Raw genomic sequence first — 18,350 nt, 5'->3', positions numbered from 1 at the left:
TAGATTGCTTTTGCTTTTGATGCTCTGGAAAGTGCTTATTTTACTAACTTTTCCTGTAAGTGGGATGAAGTAAGTCAGGCCTAAGTTGCTAATGATTTATATTTATATATGAACTGAGCTGGTTTCGGGAGTAAATCAATCTATGGATTTAATCATTTTCCTTGGTGGTAAGCTTTTATGGAAGCCTGGATGGATCTCTCTGGGTACTCCTCTAGATCCAGTGAGTAGATAGTGTGCAACTCAAGATGTCAGAGCCCAGAGGAAGACAAGCTCATATAAAGGATAAATAGCTCATATATAAAACTCATATATAAAGATAAATATTGCATTGATAGGTGTATTTTCCCATAACTTCCATTGCTTATTATGAAATATGATTTTTTGGTGGTTGTATGCAGGATAATTTTTACCTGAGAAGTAATTGTGGAAGGTTTGCAATCTAAATATATAGCTAGAACTATGTAAAGTTTTTCAAGGTTCTTTTTATTGTCTTTAGCTCAGTTTCATACTTTAGATAACTTAGTTTTGTAATTGTGGTATTTAAGATGAGACTAGAACATATAATAAGTATCTGCAAGCCAGATCATTCCCTGTGTTCTTATAGAATTCAGGGAATCCATAGGTACTACAGGTTAAAGTGGTAGGTGTGAGACTGGTTGTTATGTGGTACATTAGTTAGCTTTCTGTTACTAAAAAAAAAACACCTGACATAATCACTTACAAAGAGAAATAATTTATTTGGGTTCACAGCTTTGGAGGTTTCAGTTTACAGTCAGTTGGCTGTGTTGCATCTGGGCTTGTGGCAAAGCAGCAATCATGGAAGGGAGTGCATGGTGGAACAAGCTGCTTAACTCATGGAAGAGAGAGAGAAGGGTGGGGAAGAGGAGGTATTGGGCCCCATTGTCCCTTTGAAGCCTAGGTCCTTGATGACCAAAAGACCTCCTCTACTAGACACCCCCTTTTTTCCCAGTGCTGGGGGTGAATTCAGGATCATTCTGAGTTATCACCAGCTACTCTTTTAAAATCTTATTTTGAGACAGGGTCTTGCTCAGGTACTCAGGCTGGCCAGGAATCTGAAAATATTCTTCTCATCCACCCATTTAGCTAAGATTATAGACATACAACATTGTGCCTGGTTTAGGCCCCACCTCTTAAATGTTCTACAATTTTCCACTAGTGCCAAGCTGGTTACTAAACTTTAGGGGAATTCCAGATCAAACTTTATAGCATATGGCAAGATGATTTCTGAGAGCAATAAAATTTGTATATCCTAAAATATTGAGGTCCAATATACACTTATAGTTAGGTAAATGCTGTTTTCCTCTCCCTGTCTCCAGGCCTGATAAATATTTTCTCTTTATAATTCAATTGTAGCTTGTAGTCTCAGCATCATCATAGATTCTAAAACAAGGCTAAAATGTGGTCAGAAGTACTAAAGCGCTTTGGTACAACACTCTGGAACTTAGCATCAAGTCCTCCCCTGACTTAAACCCTCATTTTTTATATTGAGGGTATTATCCCAGGGAAAATCCCGTCCTTGCGTTTTGTACTGATCATAATAGCTGAGACTCATCTTGGACACATACCTTCTATACCTGATGTCCTTCCATGTTTTCTCCATATTTTCTTTTTGGTGTTTTTAAGGACTTGAAATCTTCTAGCCTCTATATGGTACATAGGCACTACCAGATACTGTCACATTTTTTTAGTGCCAGCTACTTACCTGTAGCTGCAAATATCCCTTCCTCCTGTCTCTGTTTTCCATTCCAGTGTACTAGGTATTTGTGAATACATTCTTTTACCCCTTGTTGGAATCACCCTTCTCCAAGGCCTACTCTTTGCGGGTTCCCATACTTCCTGGAGATTCTATCCTGCCTAGGTCTGGATTTTTTTGTGTCAACTATGACTGAGTTGTTGTTGCCCTGCTTCTGTCTGTTTGAAAACTTAAAGTGCAAGACCAACTTCCTATCCTAGTTTCTGAGAAAATTGTGCCATATTTTATCCTTTTTATACTAGTTGTACCGTTCATTCATTCTAGCCTATTGATATGGACCTAGTTTTAATTATGGGTGAAATTTCAGAATTGTAAATGCTTGTGAGTTGAAAATTGGTTGGAATATGATAGTTCCCCAAAATTAAAGCTAATGTGGTCTTTTTGCCAGCTCCTTCACTCATTCAATAATTTAATAACTGACTTTTCTGACCATCAGTTTACCCAACTCAGAAATTGTTGTACAGATTAATAACAGTGAATATAAAGTGCTTAAAACATTAGAAAGAAAAAAGTAAATTTACTTTTAAATTCTATAAATATCATAATTATCTACAATTTAATCTGGAATTTAGTACTTTTTTCTGTCTTGAGACATACTGTTGTTTTCTCTTCTACTTGTAGGTGAATTCAGAGTTTTCATAACATGTTGAGTTCTGATACCTGATAAGTATGTGCACATATTGCACTGAGATGCATTTTTAAGTCTCTCAGTTTTGGTTTGTTTTTGGTATTTGCTAAAATATAAGAGTTACCTACTTTATTGTTCAATATATTGAATTAACTATAGTTAATTTATAGTAATAATAACCCAGTAAAAGTCTGTCTATGAATAGGAGTATAGGTTGACACAATTTTGGTAGATCAATTAAGCAGTATCCTCCTAAATTTAAAGTTGTGTATCCTTAACTTCAAGATTTTTCTAGGTATTTCTATTTCTAGATATAGTTGTACATATGTAGGATATTCCATTGCATGATCTGTAACAGAAGACCCATCCTCCCCCCCAAAAATCTTGTAATAACTAGAGATCCTTAAATATGGGACTGGTGAAATGAACGCTGTTACTTACAGTTATGTTACTTATAGTCCATGCAATGCTTTATGGTCATTAAAAAACTTGGATATATGTATATGTATAAATGGAGGAAAATCAATATTCTAGGCACATCATAGAGAATGTATCCTATGCTGCTTTTATGTAAGTAAAGGATCCACATATATGTGAAAGTAGATATTTATGTGATACACAAAATGTAAATGTAAACACTGGGACACATCTTGAAGAACACATAAGGAACTGGGTGCAGAGGGACCTAATTTTTTATTGCAGGTCCTGTACGATTTGAACTCTGAAGTGCTCACAGAAACTCACGGCCATGGATGGCACTGTTGCAGCCAAAGTTCTGTTGGTCAATCTAGCGACTCAGCAAACCAGCCTGTGATGCCATCACAAGGGGCGGTGGTGCAGGCGCAGTGGTGACACGCCTGGCACTGTGTGGGTAGGTGCCAGAGAGGCTCTTCCTACACGGTGTCTTGTTCTGGCACCCAGGAGCCGACTGAAGTCTTCGACCCTTTGACCCGCTGGCATTGGGTGGACGGCATCTCGGCGCCCACATGAGTCAATGGCGTCATGGCCTCAGTGGCTGGGACCGGGCACCCAACTTTTCTGGACGTCTCTCAGCAAAGAGGAGGGATGGAAACCGCATTGCGAAAAGGTAATATGCCCTGGGTGCTGGGGATGGCCCTTCTGGCTCTTAGCTTCTGGGTGTGGGATCCATGTCTTGTATCTTAGCTTCTCACTGTCGCTGCCGGGAGCTTGACAAACTGGCCAAGCTGGAGACTTTGACTCTGGTTGCGCCACCCACAGAAGCTGAAAGAAGCTGTAGTGGTCAGTGAATTTGCCCACCCTTTTAAAAGGGAGGCTCTGTCTATTGCTCCTCTGGTCAACTAGTGCTTTGAGTCGGACTTGGTGTTGGGGACGCTCCTTAATCATCCAAATGGAAACCCTTCTCAATTGAACTACAGAATATATGAGTAAAAAGATTTAAATTTCAGCTAGGCACGGTGGAGCATGCCTGTAATCCCATCTGCTCAAAAGGCTGAGAGAAGCGAGTCTGGAGAGGCACTAAGGAACTCAGTGAGACCCTGTCTCTAAATAAAATACAAAATGAAATAGGGCTGAGGATATGGCAGAGGGCCTCTCAGTTGAATCCCCTGTACCAAATAAATAAATAAAATAAAAAATAAGAAAATAAATTTGAATGAATTTCTCAGTGTCTGGAGTGAGACCTGTCCTGAAAAGTTGTTTTCCATTATTTTCAGGAATCACCGAAGGCAAACTGGAGCTTCCTAACAGGTGTCACCTGAGAGATCTTCCTGTAATCCAGAAGGTTAGTGTTGAGACTCTGTTCATTTTTCAGCGAAACAGTTTACTCCTTGAAAGCTTCCTTCCTTCTTTCCAAGCTTACATTAAGTCCCTTTCATTTGATCTCCTGAATATCTTTTGAATCAGCCAGCTTTTGATTCTCCTTCAACATCATAATGCAGGTCTTGCCTGACCTATGGCAGTGGAGTCTAGTAGTGTCCATAGATCTATGCTTTCCATTCTTTCAGTATATTTTTTGCACAAATCTTTTAAATAGGTCATTACAAAAAAATGAAATTGAAATGGAACTGGAAGAAGTTCATAGTTCTGATAGACATCAGAGTAAAGCATTATTTTGAGAGTAAAAGGAATCTCCTTACATGGTCTATAGGGTCCTATATGGTCTGGGATCCTGTCTGTCTCCTCAGCCCCATTTCTTGCTACTCTTGACTTTATGCTTCAAATATATTGAATTAACTATAGTTAATTTTAACTTGTAGTATAGAAGTGAGCGCAAATATCACTTATCAGGGTTGACCCCTAGTGTTTTCAAGAGAAGTTCACAATCCCTTTCCCTTGGAAGAGTTTTCAAACATGAAGTTTAAATTCTCTACCGATTGAATTTGATACCATCAGTTGTATGAAGACTAAAACATCATGTTTAGTGAAAGAATTGAATTTAAACTATTGTTTGAATAACACCTTAGTATTTGGTGCTGGTTTTAGCTTTTGTCAGGAATGCAGAAGTTCTGACCATCTGATTTTAGATATTACTTATTTCTGGAGACCTTTGTTCTGTTGCCTTGGATCTGTTTTCCAGATGGGCAGATGGGAAGAAGGAATTTATGGGTTACTATCAGGCAGGGATGAATAAGTTAAGTGGCAGAATGAGAAGCTGAGAATAGGGACATGCTCTGTGGGCTATGACTGTGGCATTCCAGAAGCCTTTATTCTGTGCAGGGAGACAAGGCTAACATACAGTTTGACTAACCAAAAACATATCTACTAGGTGAAAAGACCACCTCCCAGTTGGACAGAGGATGCCTAAGATTTGATTCATTGCTTTCAAAGTTCCTTTGCAAAAGGTAAGCAAAAGTTAATTCTGTATTCTTTCAGAAATCTAAATTCACCAGAGAACACTGATTTTGCTTTCTTTTCCTTTTCCAAATTAATATAGAATTTTAATATACATAGCTACATATGTAAATTTTAACACTAGACGAAAATTCATTCAATACAAATTGTTCACTAGAATGTTGTTAAAAAAAACTTTACTAGTAGTTTACTCATCATAAACATAGGTTCCCTTTTGCAGTATGGGTTAAAAGCCTGGTATCCTTTCTTCCAGGTGGGAACCTGATTGCAAGGAGTGCCCTTTTTCTCTTTGGTGGCTGAGTAGGTCCCATAGCCATCAAAGAGTCAAGTTGTTGTGGCCATCAGAGGAATAACATAGACTTTTCAGAGTGAAGGTATAATGAAGCTGTGACACTTTGTGTTGAGGAGCTTTTTTTCTGGGAGGTTTTTTGGGGCTGTAGCTGCTATAATCATGCTACAGAGTTGACCTCTGTAAGTTATGAGTGGGCATTGACTCTGCCTTCTCTACCCAACTTTCTGTTGGTTTTATGCATATGCAAATAATGGAATCCTTCTTTGTGGCTGTTTCTGGGACTTATGATTCATAACACATGCATCCATATGGTCCACAGTGCCACAAAGCCAGAGCTGGGGGTGTGGGAGGAGAGCGTTTGTATTCAGGCAACGTGACTTCATTGCTTATGTGCTTAGCCACCTTCCTAGAACAGAAAAAAAAAACCCTTTTTGGCTCTTGTTAGCTCTCAGAGCCATGCCATGGAAGGATTATTCTATACAGTGTTATTATTTATGAAATTACAGGTATTTGGATTGAATTTCAATAATTCCTGCATGTTGCCCAGGATACACAGCTTTTGCAACTTCCTATGCAGTGCCATAGCTGCTTGGTGTCTTGTCTGCTTATACCTGTGGCCCTCTGTGCCAGCGCTTCATACACCACTATATTTAGAAGCATGGCTAGCTGTAGCCAGACTGGAAACATGGAGTAGGTTATTCAACAATGTCTTTTTTTTGAATGAATGTCCTGTGGAATTTAGCCAAATTACTTATTTTCACAAATAACATTAAGAAACAGCTTCCACTGTTTTCTACAGTGTTTTTTAAAACATTTATTTATTTATTATAATTTGTTATACATGACAGCAGAATGCATTTCAAGTCATAGTACACATACAGAGCACACATTTTCATGTCTCTGATTTGCCTGTGGTAAAAATTTGCTGCCATTCTGTAGGCTCTCTCTTCACCTCACTGATTGTTTCATTGTTTCTTTTGCTGAAAAGAAGCTTTTCAATTTGCATCCATTTCATTTATTGATTCTTGTTTTTTATTTCTTGCACTATAGGAGTCTGTCAAGGAAGTCAGGGCCAAATCCTACATGATAAAGATTTGGTCTTACTTTTTTTTTTTTCTATTAGGCTCAGGGACTTTGGTTTAATTCCTAAGTCTTTGATCCACTTTGAGTTGAGTTTTGTGCATGGTGAGAGAGGGAGCGCCTTAATTTCATTGTGCTGCATATGAATTTTCAGTTTTCCCAGCACCATTTATTGAAGAGGCTCCAGTATATGTTTTTGGCGCCTTTGTCTCATACGAGATACCTGTATTTATGTGGGTTTGTCTCTGTGTCCTGTATACTGTACCGTTGGTCTACAAGTCTATTTTGGTGCCAATACCTTGCTATGTTTGTTATTATTGCTCTGTATTATAGTTTAAGGTTTATTAAAGGGATGCTACCTGCTTCATCTTCTTGCTAAGGATTGCTTTGCCTAATCTGGCTCTCCTATGTCTCTTTAGTCTATACCCAAAGGACTTAAAAACAGCATACTACAGGGACACTCAGCCACATCAATGTTCATGGCAGCACAATTCACAATAGCTAAAATGTGGAACCAACCTAGATGCCCTTCAATAGATGAATGGATAAAAAAACTGTGGCATTTATACACAATATTACTCAGCAATAAAAAAGAATAAAATCATGGCACATTTGCAGGTAAATGGATGGATAAGAGAAGGTAATGCTAAGTGAAGTTAGCTAATGCAAAAAAAGAGAAACAAATGCCAAATGTTTTCTCTAGTATAAGGAGAATGATTCATAGTGGTGTAGGGAGGGGGAGCATGGGAGGAATAGACAAACTCAAGATAGAGCAGAGAGTTGGGAGGGGAACGGATGTGGCATGGGATTAAAAATGATGGTGGAGTGTGATGGACATCATTATTCAAAGTACTTTTATGAAGACACGAGTTGGTGTGGATGTAGTTTGTATACAACCAGAGATATGGAAAATTGTGCTGTATGTGTGTCTAATAAGAATCGTAATGCATTCTGCTGTCATATATCATTAAAAAATAATAAAAAATAAAAAGTTAATTTAAAAAAAGATTTCTTAAACAACATGGTGAGTACATGGTTTAGGTTTTTTGTCTTTTTTTGAGGAGATGAATTTCTATTTAATTTGAAACATTTTTTGATACATAATTGTACATATTTATGGTATACAGGGTGATATTTCAATGTTAGAGAACATTCAAAATCCTATTAAGGAGTCATTTTTTGAAATATGCAGTTCATGGTTGTCAAACTCAGTTTTTCTACCCTATAAAACATTAGTTTTTCTCCCCCAACAGCACCCCTTTACCTGTAAACCATCCTCTCTCTGAACTTCACTCCCCAATTCTTTCCAGCCTCTGCCAATCACTATTTTACTCTCTCTTAGGAGAATCAACTCTTTGAGCTTCTACATACACATGAGAACATATAGAAGTATTTCCGCCTGTGTGAAATGAAATCCTTCAGTTACCTGGCTACAGCATACCAATCTCCTGATTTTTCTTCTAGTTCAGTGGTAAGTTTTTTGTTTGTTATTCCTATTCTTTACTTCTTAATGTTGGAATACTCCAGGGGTTAGACCTTTGCCATTTTCTCTTTTTCAGCAGCATTTAGTGATTTTTATCTAATGTCATGGTTATTCCCTAATGGCTCCCAGATTAATTTTCAAGCTCTAAATTACACTGTGAAATTCAATTTTCTATTCAACCTCTTGGACCCAACATGGGAAAAATAGAACTCGAGTCCATGCTGCCCCAAACCTTTTTTTTCCCCTTTCTTCCCAAAACAAATTTTTACCAGGAGACTGTCAGCTACTCAGGGCTCTTAGAGTCCTATATATTGTATCCTATGAATTTGGTACTGCTGCTCCTGTTCATAAGAAAACATGGCAATATCTACATTGGTTTCACAGAGGCAGCAGAGTATTCTACATGAGTATGTCTGTGGATTTTCTACCACTATGCAGCTGATAGTTTACAAAAATATGGAAAATCCCACCATGAAACAGGTGTCTCTCTTTATGTATAATTTGGTGGAATGCAGAGCATGTTGAGGAGGTCAGTTTTCACTAGTGAGCTGAAAATCTAAATCATGAAATGTAGTTAGCCACACCAAGGGCCTCCCGAGCCATGGACAGAAGGCTGTTCTGAGTACTCCTGGAAGATGGCAGTCTGTTAGTGAAATGAATAGGGAAACACAAGTTGAGCCACTTGGCTTCTCTAGAATTGAGGAAGGATTTTAAGCCAGCATGTTCTGTTTGTATGTCAGCATTCATTTAACTTTTATCATGGTGGTTATGCTCTCCGATTAAGGGGACAGCTGTGATCATGGCATAGAAGAATTATGAATATGAATATTATGAATTATGAATATTACTTCCTATGAAGATTTTCAAGCCAAGTAACCCTTCTGAGAATAAATGCTCTATTGAGAGCATTAGTTCCATTTTTTCCCCTGAAGAGAGTTCATGTTTTTTTGTCCTTTCTTCTGGACTTTCCTGCATCAGAAAAGGAAGCAGCAAAGCTTAATAGAGAAGGGCAATAGACTAAATTTAAAATATTGTAGTACTGTACTACTAGAGGTTTTTCTAGGATTTGGAGGCCAATTTATGTTCCTTTCTCAAAGGGTTTGTATGTGCACAGGCAGCCAACCATGGTTGTCAAGTAATGATAAAATTGTTCATAGCTAGATCTTGCTGCTGAAAAATGAGTCTGATTTTGCCTTTTGTACCAACTCAGTTTCCTTTGCAGCAAACTTTCAGGATACCTGTGCATAATATATCAGAGCTGGTTCAGTACACTGGTATCACGGCTGAGGAGTGCAGAGTCAAAAATCCCAGGAGGAAATAGTACCATTAAAGGGTGGTCATAATTTACATAGTGTCACATACATTCTCATAGAAATCCCAAATGAAGTGCAACAAGAAAGTACTGCTAATGATATTGATTGATAATGATTCTCTAATGATATTGCAGTAGTGGACAGCCATCCTACATAGTGAATTAGTTTAGAAACAGAGTTCATGAATTTTGCAAGGTTATCTCGAGAGGACTGCTTGTCACAGGTTTCATTCGAATGTACACAGAAAGCCACAGCAGCCAGTTTTGCACGGGCTCTTTCAGACTGTGAAGAACACTGCACTTGAAAGAAATGGTTGATGTAAAGAAGAGCTGTGCTGGATGGTCAAGAAGAAGAGGCTTCACATCTGAGAAACTACTAAAAGGAATCCAGCTCATGAGCTGAAGGAATTGTGACCAACAACAGAGGCCATGCCAGAGAGGAAGCTGTTAGACAGGAACAAAACCCTTCCTGTAGGAAGTAGTGTGCCCTGATGATAGTGTCCAGGAAGTTGGGAAAGTCTTATCTCCATGTTCATAAATTTTCATTTTATACCAAATATATTCTTGTTGTAATATTTGCTCAACCAGTGACAGAGCCCCAGTAAGATCAACTCATCTCTGACACAGTTACTATAGGGAAGTAGCAGAGAATTGTTGAAAATGAGCCCATTTGAGCAGTAGAAAGTCAAACATCTTCACAATCAAAGGCCCTTCCCACCACAGCATGAGTCTCTTTTGTATTCCCTGAATCTCTCACAACCATGCCTACTACTGGGCATATCTCGGGGGCTCTGTGAAGCCAGAGATGTTGAGACTAACCCCAGGGTCCTATCTGATGCACAGCATGGGTAAGTGCCATAGCCCTGTTGCACTGAACTTGAAAAGTTCCAGGTGGAGTATCATTCTTTTCCTTTGCTCATGTCTAATACAGTTTCTGTCTACTATTAAGTTTTTCTCATTAAGACTCAGGTTAAATCTGTTCTGCTTCCTTCATGGATTTATTGAGCACTTAGAATGGATTCTTTTAAAAGAGTGCCTTTCTTCAGTGATCTCTGCTTCCTCAAAATTCGTAGTGCTTGAATGGTATGTAGTATTAGAATGCTATTTATTTTTTATTGTATGTCTTCCATCTCTCCAGAGTGATTGGACACTTTTTGTAGACATGTACTGTGTGCCTTACGTATATTTTATATTCCTAGAGCCTTACCAAAAGTAGGTGCTCTAAACATAATGGTATAGGTAATGGCTAGATCTTTCTACTAAATTTAGAGTTTGGTATTTCTAACTCTAATATTAATCAGTTCAAGTCAAAGGACTCTGAAAAGTAGCCAAATACAGAGTCAACAGATCCAAAGTGACTACACTATATAGTGCTTGGTTCTTTCTGTGAAGGATTTGGTACAAAGAAAAACTGACCCTGATTATTTTCTCTGAGAGTCCTGGGAGGTCAAGGAAAAAGAAACAGTCTCAGTTCAGGAAAGAGTGAATTTGTTTATTTCTATTTATTTATTTACCAGTTTTCCACAGCGAACTCCATGTGTTTCTACTCTCCAAGCAGTGTTGGCACTGGCTGACTGGACAAACTATGGACACAGCTTCCTGGGCACCTGCACATGGCACAATCCATGGATTGTAGGAACTGGACTGGAGAGGGGAGAGTCTGAGACCATGAGGCTGAATCATTCCAAGCAGACCTTATAGCTGCTAGCACTGGGAGAGCAATGCTAAGTCACTGGAATCCCTGCAACTTCAGACATTATGTGGGCATCTCACTCTAATGGCATCCAAAACATGTTGTAAAGTCTCTTCTGCAGCCTGTAGCCAGAGCTTATTAGGAGATGTGATGGTTAATTTTAGGTATCAGCTTTACTGCATTAAGGAATAGGAACATGGTAAAGAATTACTTCTGGATGAGACTTTCAGGGGTGTTCTGATGGAAATTGATATGTGGCTGTACAGAATGAGTGGGGAATATCTGCCCTCAATATGGGTGGGTACCATGCAGTCAGCTTTGGGCCCAGATAGAAACCCAGGAAAGGCAGAGGTAAGTCACTCGTCTTTTCTGGCCCCTGGGAAATAAAAAGTGTTTTCTTAGACACTGGATTCCAAGACTGGCACTAAGTAACTCCTGGATTCTCAGGTCTTTGGAGTTGAACTGAGAATTATGCCATTAGCTTCCTTGGTTGTGAGGCTTTTGGATGTCAACGGAGCCATATGACCAGCATTGCAGGGTCTCCATCTTGGAAAAAGGCTTCTGTGAGATTTCTCATCTTCTGTAATTACATGAGCCATGAGATCTCTGCCTAGATTTCAGAGTATGTTGCAGAAAGCCGGAGAGCATGGGTACAGGCATGACACAGGATCAGAGCCCCCAAAGAGAGTTCCCTTTGGGGCAATGACTTAGCATTCTAGGAGTAGGGCAGCCCCTCAAGACCCTAGAACCAAAGAGCCATCAGCCAACAATTCCAGTCTGGACAAGAAGAGGGCAAACTCCTAACTTCTGAGAGCTGCTGGGTGAAGTGAGCCCAGCAAAAATATAGCAATGGGCCGTCTGGGGCCTTAGAGGATCCAACCCTTGTCTTAGTGTGCACCTGTGCAGGACATGGAATCAAGAGAGATTGTTCTTCAACTTTATGACTTAATGTTTTCCCTTTTTCTGTCTTGCCTTGAACCTGAGAATCCTCCCACCTCAGCCTCCCCAGTAGTGGGATTACAGGCATGTGCTACCATGCCTGCTCCAGTCACTCAGTTCTTCATTTGTTCCTCACTTTTGGAATGGGGAACTGACCGTCCTATACCTGTTCCACCATTGTATTTTGGAAGCATGTAACTCTTTCATTTCAGAGGCTCACAGCTGGTGAAGGATGAATTGTGCCTTGAGTCTCACCCACACGTGATTTATCGAAACCTTTGGACTTTTGAATTCATTCTCTTGATGCTTCAAGAAAAGGGTAGGCTTTAATTGGTCAAGGTAAGACAAGTGTAAACTACTACTTTCCAGAGCATTTCTAAGAAATTTAGGGATTCTCTGTCAGAATCTAAGAAGAAGGATGAAACTGAACATTTTATTTTTCTTTTCTCTTTGAACTCATAAGAATATCAGAGTATGAATTTCTAAGAATCCTACAATAAGGCAGTCTTGATAATGGAAAATGACTTTGGTAGTTATTTATTTCTAAATTGAGTCTTTAGAAGAAAATCTGCACATTTTCCTTCATTTATCTAGCCACTGTTTCTGTGTTTTCTACTCCAAACCTTCCCCAGAGTTAGTCATCTCTAGTCCAGTTCTCTCACATGGTTTCCTCAATATTTAGGTCACATTTCCTTCATAAAACTTTCCCTCTAAATCTGCTCATGGTCATGAAAAGCTGGGGAACTGCTAGAGAAGCAGAGGCACTGTTTCTCCCACAAAGCCTCTTGCAAATGTAAAACCTCCCCAAGTTGCCTCATTGGTAAACTGTATTGTGGAGGCGGTGAAAGGAAGCAGCAGGAATGAGCAGAGGGGGCATTTACAGTAGAGAGGGATGCATCCAAAATTGCTTGGAGTGCCCTTCTTAAAGGCACTCAAGCCCAAACTGCTATTTCCAGGCAAAATCACCTAAGGTTGTAGGTCTTTCATATGAAATAGCCAGGATAATGGTGATCCTTGCTGGTCAGGCGACAACCCAAGGAGACCAGAGCCTTAAATGGCCTCGTGCCCAGTGGACAGTGTAGAGGACACAAAGGAGCTGCTCCTTTCAGAGTCCCATGCTCAAAATTCCTACCACCACATCCAAGACCCTTTACCTCCTTTCCTCCAGGACGATGCCTGGTGGCACGCCCACTAACACCAATCTGTCAATTATACTCCCAAGGATTTATAACCAGGGGTGGGAAGCTGGTGAGGGGGGCTAGAATCAACTCCTGCAAAATCTGACCAATGATGAGCAAGCTCTGCAGTGCCTAGCTTTTAAAGGAAAATAGACTCAGAAGAAAATGGACCCCAGTAGTTAAAAAGAATCCAGTGACCAAGCTGACTTGCTTTTTTTTTTTTTTTTTTTTTTTTTTTTTTTTTTTTTTTGCTTTTGGGTAGATGTTTCCCAAGAAATATCCCCTCTGTTACACTCACATAAAACTCATATTCCAAGAGGGTTGCTAATTCAAGTAAAATAGCCAACTTAAACGAATCAGGGATTGAAACCCAGGACATTGTATTTCTTTTCAGCTTGTGTAATTTTCTACACAAAATTTGTATGCTGAGGTATTACGGAGGGAATAACTTATTGTTTAGAGGAGAATATAAGATTGTAAGAATACGTATAAGATGTGTTGAAAGTGTTATGGTGAATTAAGATAGAAGAGGCCAGATAGCTAAGGAATTCTCAGGAAGCAGATTTATTAATGGCAGGGTTCAGAGGTGGCTCATGCCTAAGAATTCTTCCTCTAACAAAAGATGATAGAAATTCCTTTAATTTTCTACCTAGTGGGAGTCAATTGGGCTGGGGTAGAAGGTTCATATACCAATGGAGTTTCATTCTATCCTCTAGAGAGACACAGATTTCACAGTTTCTACCAAGAAAACATAAAAATCACTTTTTTAGTAAGAAGCTTTCAGACTACTCTGTCATACCTTTTGTGTGCAAACCTGGCATTTTCAAAAAATGAGGAAAGTAGCCACCTCAATATCCTCTGCAGACATCCTGCTGATCTGACAAAGAGAAACTTAATTATGGCAAGGTTCTTCTGGGTGGGGGTCACTGACTTGCTTCAATAGTGCAAAAGCAATGGGTTCACAAAGATTTCTAAGATAAAGTTTCTGCCCCTGAATCCAGGTCAAGGTGTTTATATACTCAAGTGCAAATAGAGTGCCACATTCTACTTACAGGTATACATATGTTTGAATATGTACACACCTTTTTTTCCAGTAAGGTTCAGCAGGCCTGTCACAGGAGACTTTGTATGTCACCACCTTGAAAATTTATGCTTTGTTTTAAAGCTTAACTCTGAGGACACTTTCTGAAAATTTATTTGTGAGCTCCCTGGGAGCTTGTCCTATAGTAACTTATTTGTCAAAGTATAACTTAAAGATCCAGCTCAGGTGTTACCAGATCCAGTGCCTTTTTTTCTGCCAAACATAATTGTGTATTTATCTCTTGGGGTTATATTGCCACCCCCACCCAGAAGACCCTGGCCATAATTAAGCTTCTCTAAAATGACTGTGTGGTCATTGGCTTTTAAGATGAGTGAAAGCACATTATAGGTCACCCTCCCATCACCAATAAACACTAACATGCATACCAGTGTAAGGCTTCACTGTTTAACTTATGGATCCCTTGCAGAACAATTTGGGAAGACAGTTGTACACAGTACATAGTAGACCATATCTAAGGTAAACAGTACCACACCGACTTCTCTGTTGACTCTTTCACTTCAGAATATAAATGTAGTGGTTTTGCCTAAAGAAATTAAGACATTGGAGAAACTGGTCAAACAGAGGACATAGAGTGTGGGTCAGGTCTTGGCAGGAGCCTATACAGGACAAAATCCAATCAATTCAACATTTTGATAAATACTGATTAAATAGCTGTTTCTAGGTGTTAGGGATGTAACAGTAAATGAGTCCAGCAGGTGGCTACCCTTATTGTGTTAGTGCTATTCTTCTGGAAGTAGAATAGGGTAGGAACCAGGCTCATCTGCTCCATTGAGCATAATCCCCAAAGTAACTCATTTTTCCTAATGTTTTTAAAACATTTTTTTTCATTGTAGATGGACACATATCTTCATTTTATTTGTATGTGGTGCTAAGGATAGAACCCAGTGCCTCACATGTGCTAAGCGAGCGTTCTACCCCTGAGGTACAACTCAGCCCCTCCTCAGGCTTCTAAAATGTCTCTTGACAAAGCTCAAGTTGGTTTCTCTTCTGCTTCATCTTCGGCATAGTTGGCTTCTCTTCTGCCTTGACTTTATTGCCTGGCTGCTTCCTCTTCTGGGCTTTCCTGGAGTTGTTTTCTCTGGTCCTCTTGGTCTTTTCCTGCTTATGGCCCTTAGCCTTGCATTCCTGCTGGATACAGCTTTCTGAGGTTTGCTGTTAGAGTGCTTGGCTGTGTGCATAGGGGCCCTACTGCTGTCTGCATCCCTGTGAGCAATTTCTTCTAATGTGCACTCTAGGTTCCTTGGCTGCATTTTGGCCTGAGGGGTTCCATCAGGACACTCTGAGGCTTTATGTTTGTTGTTCCTTACTGGATCACTTGGACCCTTTTGATACTTGAGTTTTCTTGCCCCTGATTCAGCATGATGGCTCTGGTGTCATTGGATTTTGCTATTGTGGGACTTTCCGGTTGGTCAAAGTCTTTCAATGAACTGAAAAGCTCAGGATGGTGAATATCCCCCACCAGTGTAGTGAGGTCTACAAAACCACTGCTAGATTTAATTCTATTTTGAAGTGTGCCTTGGTTCTCAAGACTCAGGCTGTTCTTTCCCAGATGGGTAATTTCGGAGTATGGCTTCTTTCAGAGTATTGGTCCTTCTTCTCCAGAGGACCGATGGAGGGCAGAAGCTGATGGATTTCAGGGCTTTTTAAAGGGAATAGTGGAGGATCTTTGTTTTTCATGGTAAACCGGTAGGCATCCAGAAGCTTTGGAAGCATGGTTTTAATCTCATTTAGTTTCTTACTCTCTATTTGTTTCTGGCTTTGTGTCGGGGGCAATGCCCAGAAAGTAGTAGAACTCTGGACTGGAGTTGTTACTGAAATGTCCCCATGTTCAATTTGTGAGTTCCTCTGGAGTATTTGGCTTTTTCTATTACTGTAGCTGTTGGGGAATTCTGGAGGTTGTGACAGACAAAAGGTCTGACTGTGAGGTTGCAATCCTAAGGAAGCCTTTATCCCTAAGGAAGTTTCCATCACTGCACAGGAAGGGATCAAGAAAGATCATAAGCAGAATGCTCTCCCTATGCAGAAACACACTAATCAAGGAACCTTCCAACTGTGGAGAAGGCATTTCTAGTAGCAGTTTTTAAGGACCATGGACAGGCTCTGTTACGAGGGAGGGAGGGAAGGAAGGAAGGAAGAAAGGAAGGAAGGAAGGAAAAAAGTAATTTTTTTACAAAATAGAGAACAAAACAAGAAGTGTAATGTAATTTTATCACTGTGCTTGTTCATCTTCTTCTAAATATTACCCATAACAAGTAAAGGATATGAATGCCAGTAGGTAGATATTTCAATTAATATAAAATTTTTTCCTGGTAAACATTTCAGTTATAAAGAGGCAGAGAAAATGCTTCAAAATGATCAAGTAATTTGTATTTGTCCTAAAATTCTAGTTTATAATCATTTATAACAGGAAAATGTTGTCCCTAAAATCTGAAGAAACCATCACCAATAGAATATAATAATAAATTTAAATCTAATTTTTTTGATGGTTACTGGTGCTGGGAAGTGGAACCATAACTTCATACATGTTAAGCATGTCCTTCACCATGGATCTACTACCCCAACCTACAATAATTCTTTGATATACAGAAAAACCAAAAAGACTTCACAAAATTATTTTAGATAAATGTGGAATTAGAGATGTGGAACTTGACTTTTTATTCTTCAGCAGGTCTCTTTTTTCGTTCTTAGGCTTAAATACCTTTAATGACTCTTTGTATGTATCCTATTTTAGAAAGAAAACTCATGGAAAGATGAAAAAATAGCTTCTTCTCCAAAACTACCTTCACACAAAGGAATTTGTTTTTCTGATACAGGTTAATGCACATCAGTTTTTCAAAATCCATGTAGTTAAAAAATCAGAGTAAAGTAGTACATGGAGAATGCTGTTGCCCCAGTCCTGTCTATAACCACTTTCATGACATATTTATATGAAGAATCATTTCTAAAACATACTTCTAAAATGTTCAAACTGTCAAAATCATCTGTGTTCCAAGAGGCCATAGAGAAACCATACCAGCCAAATGTGACTTTTCTGATAAACTGCTTTACCCCAGTAATACCCAAATTCAAGTCTTAGTTTCCTTGCAAGTTGGTTATTCTAAACATTCTCGAAACCAGCCTCATTTTGTGCAGATCTGGGAAGATTTCATTCTGTGCTGTCCATTGATTTAAAATATTTTGTTCTCTTCCACATTCCATCCCAATCCACCTCATTTTTTTTTGAGAACATGTCCATGCTGAGGTAGCTGAGGCTGTTTCCCAGTATGGAGATCACTGTTGACTGGCCACCAGCCACTCTGATGACTGGTTACTGGTCACTCGTCATTTGTGATGATCCAAATTTGTTTACAACTGCATGGTAAGCCTAAGATTCTAGCAGGTGACAATAGGTTTGGTGGGAGAAAGATGTCACAAAACTGGCCATTGAAAGGTATGATGTAGCCAATAGTGCAGTCAGCCTCCCAAAGAGAAGATGGGATTGGGTGGGAAAATGACAAGAGAGTTGATTGGGTGAAGAAGGTGATAGGAGAGGTATAATAAAAACTAATGGTTCAGTTCTGGACAGGTGAAACCCTGCAAGAGGGACATATACGCTCACCTCATGGCTCCCTACTCTAGGCTCTTGTGTTAGGGATATCATCTCAGTGTTCTTTCATGTTTATTAAAATCTTATGAAAATTTTAAAAATTACGTTTCACAGCATAACAGGTAATAGTGTATATATTACTATATTAACATATACAGTTAATACCCTGGAGATGTAAGAAAGAGACATCTATGTTGAGCAAGTATAGTGGTTCTGGAACCATACAAGTTCATCTGATTAGTGAAGTTCCCGCAGTTTTCAAGGATCAACATAGGGGTTAGTTAGAAAGGTTTTTTTAGTAGACCGAATACCTTTATGTTATTCACTTATTTTTATGTGGTGCTGAGGGTCAAGCCTATTACCCACAGATGCTAGGCTTATGTTCTACCACCGAGCCACAATCCCAGTCCTAGGGTGAAGTTCCTTGAGTGCATTCTCTGGGAAATGTTGT

General features: G+C 39.3%; 1 pseudogene; it reads right to left on the bottom strand.

Annotated features, from left to right (window-relative positions):
* Positions 1-8,917: 8,917 nt before the first annotated feature.
* On the bottom strand, positions 8,918-17,916 carry LOC143380008 (centromere protein I pseudogene; annotated as a pseudogene).
* Positions 17,917-18,350: the final 434 nt, after the last annotated feature.

Source organism: Callospermophilus lateralis, chromosome 14 (genome assembly GCF_048772815.1).
Source record: "Callospermophilus lateralis isolate mCalLat2 chromosome 14, mCalLat2.hap1, whole genome shotgun sequence".
Classification (NCBI taxonomy): Eukaryota; Metazoa; Chordata; class Mammalia; order Rodentia; family Sciuridae; genus Callospermophilus; species Callospermophilus lateralis.
The sequence above is the reverse complement of the archived record's forward strand: the minus strand, read 5'-3'. Positions and strand labels throughout refer to the sequence as shown.